This window comes from Coptis chinensis, chromosome 1 (genome assembly GCF_015680905.1).
Source record: "Coptis chinensis isolate HL-2020 chromosome 1, ASM1568090v1, whole genome shotgun sequence".
Taxonomy (NCBI): domain Eukaryota; kingdom Viridiplantae; phylum Streptophyta; class Magnoliopsida; order Ranunculales; family Ranunculaceae; genus Coptis; species Coptis chinensis.
The window spans coordinates 81,825,026-81,832,479 of record NC_141456.1 but is presented as its reverse complement, the minus strand read 5'-3'; the positions used below and the strand labels follow the sequence as shown (position 1 = coordinate 81,832,479).

General features: G+C 36.4%; 1 pseudogene; it reads right to left on the bottom strand.

Moving 5' to 3' along the window:
* Window positions 1-6,841: 6,841 nt before the first annotated feature.
* On the bottom strand, window positions 6,842-6,935 carry LOC147525444 (small nucleolar RNA R71; annotated as a pseudogene).
* Between the last annotated feature and the right edge of the window lie 519 nt (window positions 6,936-7,454).

Sequence of the window (7,454 nt, the reverse complement as noted above, 5' to 3'; positions counted from 1 at the left end):
TGAAACCCAAACCCAATACAGACTCGGGCCCAGAAACTAGGCCCATATATCCCAAATCTAATCCAATCAAATATTAAATAAATAATTAAATTAATTAATAATTAAATAATACGTATTTTAAATACGGGCATTACAACTCATCTCTGGAACATTCTGTACACTCACGTGTACTCCTCTTGGGCTTCCAAAACAGCCTCCATAACCTTGTTGTGATCCAAGCTGAACTCTTCCATCAGTTGCACTCACATTTCGCATAACCCCATTTCCACCTTGTGTCTCACCACACGCCTCTACAATAGCTACTACTATCGCCAATTCATTATCTGGCAGCATTGTTTCCACAATTTCAGACGTTGACACCCCATCGTCATTAGTATTCCCCTGAGTAACAGCCACAGGAGTAACAACTACTGGGGTAGCAGCTACATGTCTCTGTTAGTTTCTCCTTTGCATCCATACCCTTGTGGTCCTCCCATTATATTTATCTGAAGTATGACCAAATTTATTACATGTATCACATGAAATGGGTTTCCACGGGTATTCAAGGGGAATGACAACTTCTCTTCCTCCAGCTTTGACCTTTATTGTTTCCTTGTACTCATGGTTCACCATAAACTCTATGCAGAATCGGGCAAACGTAAGTCTCTTCCTCTTGGCTGTAGCTTCATCCATAAACATAGGGGAGCCACCCACAAGGCTCGCAAGATATGACAGCCCATCCAACGTCCACATCTCCTTAGGCACATCAAGTAGCTTCACCCAAATAGGCGATGTTGCCACTTTATTTTTATAGCTATCCACTTCCACTGTCCAAGGCTTTACGACAAAGACTCTACCAGCAATAAACACTGGTCCTTCTTCTAGCACCTTTTGCCTTTCCTCAGCACTCGTAAAATTCATGTAAAAGAGGTCCTTGTCAGTTGTAATCTCGAATGACCCTTTTAGCTTCCATTTCTTCTCAAGAACATCTTTGACCAGAGGAAAAGCTAGTCTTTTATCAAGGAAATAACCCACAAGGTACTCAACCCATTCTTGTTTTCCTTGATCAAGTATATCCTCAGGGAATAGAGCTACACCATCAACTAAGACCGGTGAAAACTCTCTGAACTTCACATTTGAGGTTTGTGAGTTTGGCCCTTTAAACAGATCACTCCAGGTTCCACTACGCACAACCCCCGTGTTGCTTGAGACTGCATTGGATCTAGGACTAACAGGGAGCGCTTGAGAGGCCGACAAAGTACTCCCAACACTCTGGGGTGGTGCTTGTGCAGGCATTGACTCCATAGCCGTGTTTTAAGAAATGCTCTAGATGGAGTACGAACTAGAAAGGAGCTATCTTTCTTTGAACTCCAATGGAGGATTTTACCAGAAAAAGTATAAAGCTATTTGACTGTTGGAGATAAGAAAACTCACCTAACTTATTTTGCTAAACCGGGAAATAAAAGGGACACCAGATCAGAGTATTGTTACTTAAGTTATGTTGTCCCCAGTCGCCCCACATACAGTCCCCATTTTTACTACTTGCTAGACTTAACAAAAAGCTTAAAGATGACATGGAACACTTTAATTGAAGGACAATATCGGAACTACATTGGTGTAATTGGTGTAAAAAGACTAAATAGTAATTCTTAATAATATTTAGGTGTTTGATTTAATTATTCATTTGGGGGTATTATGCGTAAGAAAAATATACCCGGATGACTTGAAGGGTCCAAGTTAGTTATAGGAGATACTACTAGTAGAGATTTATAGTAGTGAAATTTAAAGTAGTGAAATTTATTCTATTATACTAATTCTTGGTGGTAGATTTTACTCTTTCCAAATCTCTCTCATCATCTACACTACTTTTACTAAATTTATTTTACAAAATATTACCTTGGCACTTTAAGGTAGTCCATCTCAGTTCCATACCCTAGCAACCAAAATTGTCTCCACTTTCATTGTCATTTTACAAAAAGATTTGAACTTTGTCTTGTAACATGAAGTTGAAAATCAAGAAAATTCAGTATGTTTTCAAAGGAATAGTTCATTTAAATTACCATTCTTCAAAATATTCTATACAGGTTCGGTTAGAAAAAAAAAAAAAATACGTTATTATTTTATTTAATTATTTATTTTACTTTTAAAAATTCAATGTAGTCAATTTCACAATCACTTCCATGTTATGCACATGTGTTCAAATCGAAGTATGCAGGCCATATCAAATACAATATCATAAAACTATCCATATCCTATTTGTTCAATTTCAACAATAAGAATATATATTGACGTAGTCGAAGAGAAATTAAAATAGTCCAAAAGATACAATCACTTCCTCTAGATTGGTTGAGTGATGGTGGACTTACCTTGCTAGTGTCTAACATGAACAAAATCCAAATTTAAGTTTCTTTGTCATTTTTCTTGATTCCTAAAGAGGTGGCAAAACATATTAAGGAGATACTCATAGGATTTGTTTTGGGGTGGGAAATGAACCACCTTGACTTATTGAATGAAATTGTGAGAGATTGTACCTTCCCAAAAACTCGGGTGGTTTAAGGTGTAAGTTATATGTCACTTACCATTTGCAGTCGTGTAGAATTTGTGAATGACACTCATTTTTAGATTTGACTTTTAATTCTCAAAATTGGTTATAAACCCTCTTTTACATATCACTTATACAACAAAAAATCTATTTACACTCCCTTAATAACTCCCTGGGGAGTTCCTATCTTAAGTGGCATCCAAATTATATTTCTTTTTCTAAAAATAAAAATAAAATAAAAATAGAAACAAATAACTAACTAATAACTTACCCAATTAAATAGTTAAAATCCAATATAGTAACAAATAAATAACAAAAAACTTACTTATATTTTCATAAACAAAAATAGAAAGAAAATAAAGAAAGAAAGAAAAGACCAATGCCTAAAAAATTCAACTTCTTTATTATCCCCTATAGCTCTTTATCCACTTTTTATCACTTTAGTTATATTAATTTTGAATAGAGAAAAAAAATCCGGATGTTCTCTATCTATTGATTTGAACAAATGTTTAGAGAAAGATGAACTAGACATGGAAAATGAAAGGTTTAAATATGAAAATGGTGTGACTGAAGATGAAGATGTAGTAGAAAAGAAGATTAATGAAACCTGATTCAACTTTTTTTGGCATTAATATTTTTTGTTTTTTTTTTGTTTGTGGAAATATTGGCAAGTTTGTTGATTTACTTGCTATTATTTATGGTTTTAGTATTGGGTTGGTAATTTATTTGTTATTATTTTGTTTCTATGTTTGTTTGTTTTTTTTTTTGGAAAGAGAAAGTGGGATTTGAATGCCACGTAGGAAATGAAGTCCCAAAGGAGTTATAGAGGGAGTCTGAGTAGAAGCGCTCCTTATACAATTATACACACTCCTTATACAATTATACAAGGGAAATATTTCATAAATAATATCAATATCTATGATACATACATTTATTAAAGGTGCAGACTTTGCCCCACTTCAAACTCTCTCTCTCTCTCTCTCTCTCTCTCTCTAAATTTCTCTCACGGTCAACCGATTCCTTCATTCATTGTTTTCATCGTATCTCTCCATTCCTTCATTTTATAAGAAAAAAAATGGATTCGTTTCTTGCTTCTCTCTCTCTCGAGAGAACATAGAGACTTGCTTTTCTCCATGCATGAGGACGTAAATCACTTTCTCCACTCGATTTTTTTCTTGTATTATACTATCGTTAGAGATTTTGTCAACGAGAGTGTGCATTTTATACCATGCAGGAAATGCTAGATGATGGGTTTGAACGTCTCCAAGCACTTCAGGATAACAACAACCCAAAAATTTTGGCAAAAACTATAAACATATTCTGTACCGAAATGGAGAGGGTATTGCTTTTGATTGACTCACACTTGTACGTTATAAAGTTAAGTCACTGTATGTGTCTTTTTTTCATTGGTTAAATTACTTAATATTATATGCATGCATGTTTTCTTTGTGCAGTGAAAGAGATGTGATGATTTTTTCCTATATGGAGATTTTGGTTCATAACTTAAAAGGAAGCATTTCCAGGTGACTTGATTTTATGCAAACTTTGTATTGCGATACATGAGGCCAATTGATTGATGCTTTCATATATAATTGTTATTCAATGTTCAAACCTTAATTGTAGCAATTGATGCAAGGCCATGCTTAAAGATGGTTTATCCCGTGTGCGCTTTTCGATTAAAAAAAAAGAATCTGGACATAGTTTTCCACTTAATGTTCTGGTAAGGCCGGATATAAACTTTTATACACCTTGATAAGAGCCCAAAACTGTAGTTTTAACCCTGTAACAGTCATATTTTTAGACCAATTATGTGAGTAATAATTAAAAGTTAATACTGATTACGTGTTTTTATGCATTTTAAGCTCCAAAGTCCATTATGTGCAGAAATGTGCCACTTTAGCGAGATAAAAAGCAAAGGTCGGTTGCTAAGGAGTTCTGTGATTAAAGGCCAAGATTGAAGAAGACAAAGCCTTTCTAAAGCCCGGTCAAAAGCTGAAAAGTCGACGCGGGCAGAAACAGCACACAAAATCAGTAGAACTTCCGAAGCCCATATCTTTGGATTCAGACCTCGAAATTGGGTCTACCTTATGTAAAAACTACCAGCTCGGAAAGAGCTTTCCAATGGTCCAAGCCTTGACCCAATCAGAGGAGCAGAAGTGGACGAAAAGTCTGTTGAAGGCAACTGCAGCTGCAGAGGCCTTTTTGGACTGAAAGAATTGGGTTTTGGGCCTGATTCTCTGGCCCAAAACATGGCTCCAAGCCCATGCACGATTTTTGGATCTGAAAGTATAAAAACAAGAGCTTGACTCTTTGTTAATGGTAGCTAGTTAGGTTAGAAAATAAGTTAGGTTAGGAAGCTAATGTTAATGGAGTTTAGGGTTAGAAAAAGATAGATCTAGATCTAGTTTTGAGTTTTATCCCATTAATTAATTAGTTTTCATACCTTGTTTTAATATAGATTATTGAATCATTGTTACTTTTCATTAGATTAATAAAGTTAGTTGTTTTTTATAATCTAGCTTCATTTTCCATTAAACATCTATTGCAATTCATTGATGTCATTATTAGTTTAATTAAATTATTGCATGATTAGTTTCCATTGAGTTTAAATAAACAAAGTTCAAATCTTGATATCATGTCTTGTTTGAATTCCATTGGGAATGATAGCGTAATGATTCTCGGCTAAACCTTCATTTGAGGGGTTGAGAAGCCTTGATGAAAGCTTGATTCGATTATCGTAGAGTCGCCGTAATTTCCTTTCCACTCTAGAAATGATTAGTTCACCATGAGAATGGGTGTAATCGTTCACATGCTAGTTATGAATTGGTAGAAATGCCATGTGTAATTAGGGATTAGGAGTAACCATATTGTTCTGCTAAGCAGTTCAATTCGATTACTGACGATTAAATCGTTAGTAAGATTAAGTCGAAGTTAAGGTGGAATCAATTCCCCTCTAACTCCTTATCATAGAATCAACGTAGCATTCCCATAGTTGTTCTAATAGTCGACTAGTTGCATCTTGTGGGTAGTTGCATCGTAGTCTAGTTGCCATTTCAAATAAAATCTCTCATTAGACTTTTTTTAGTTAAGATTACTTATAATGTAGAGAACACAAAGATCTTGGAAGGACTAGGAGTGGAACGAATCATCTACTCCACTATATCTCATAGGATTGAGAGTAGAATCTTTGATAAAATATAGGCACATAAGATAGTTTTAGTTTACTTACGTTTTGAATTTCATCGTTCATTTCGTAGGTAAACTATCAATTTTATGTTTTATCAAATGGCGCCGCTGCCATCTTAGTTTCACTTTCGCATTGTTTTCGTAGTATAAGTACTCTTCTTAAAGTCCCATTAAACCCACCCACCCTTGTTTGATTCATACTATGGTTGTCCGTTTCAGCATTGAAAACTTCCGAGAAAAATTTGCACGGAGCGCACCTACGCCCCAAAGGAGCGCGACCTGCGCTCAAGTTACTAGAAGAAGCGACCAGCACCAAACAACACTTGTAACTTGAATCGACACCGAAGCGACTTCTTCGCAAAGTGAGCGCACCCGCGCACTGAGCTGAATTTTGCCGGATTTTCACAGGTTTGATTCGAACTTTGATTTTTCAAGTTTTTCAGTGTTCTAACTTGTTATATACACTGAACACGCATAAACAAGAAGCTATTCATAAGCGAAGCAAGGACGTAATCAGGTATTCCTTTCTTCCACACCTCGCATCTCCTGTTAGAGGTTTATACTAGTATATCAGAATTGTTTGGAGTGTTGATGTGTTTAGCTAAATTTGGTCTTAGCCTTGTATGAGATTAAGGTCTGGTCGAACAAAAACACCAAACGTAATTACACAACAACGTCAACAAACAATTCTATCTAGTATACCACCCACTACACCTCTAGCTACTATTTCACACACACCACCTGACACAATGCCCGACGAAGGAGAGACTCCTCTCTCTGACTTCTACAAAGCCTTGAGCGATAGCCCCAAATCTTGCATCGTTCTAGCAGACCCAGTGGGGGATTTCCGAATCCCCCCAAATATTTTTAATTTGTTACCCGTTTTTCATGGTTTAGACCATGAAAAACCTTATCAGCACATGCGTAGGATTGAACAAGTTATAACAACATTCCACCATCCTACGGTTGGTGTGGAACAAATTAAACTCAGGGTATTCCCTTTCACCTTAGCCGATAAGGCGGCGTCTTGGTTAACTGCCCAAACGCCTAATTCTGTGGACTCATGGGCTAAACTTGTTCAGCTGTTTATGGAACATTTTTACCCACCCCTAAAGACGGATGAGATGCTTTCCAAGATTCATTTCTTTTGACAAAATCCTCATGAATCATTTTCAGAGGCTTGGAATCGTTTCACCGATCTCCTTATATAGTGTCCACATCATAACTTAACGAAAGACACGTTAGTTTGTGCCTTTTTCAAAGGACTTCTACACCACCATAAAGAAGTCCTAGACATAATGAATTAGGGTAGTTTCTTAAGCAAAGGAGCCTCGGAGGCTTATAAATTTTTAGAGGATCAAACTAAGTGAAATAACAACTGGGGGGGTAGTGACGATATCCACCGCTCCACTAGTTCTTCAAATATAGTTAAGGCCGTCGGTATGTTTGAAATTAAACACGATCCCGAGCTTAAAACTCTAATCGAATCACTCACTAAAAAGGTAGAGGCCATTTCTGTTCAACAAAAGCATATCCCCGTCATGAATGTAAATTCAAATCCATGTAGTTTCTGTTGGAGTCCTCAGCATCCCGACTCCCACTGTCCTATAGCCTATGAACAGGCTTGTTCCATTAATATTGAACCTAACCCCTTTTGGAGACAAAATCCCAACTTCGGTTGGAGAAATAACCAACACGCCACACCGCCAGTGGTACAATAATCAATATGTTAGGCCAACGCCGCGGT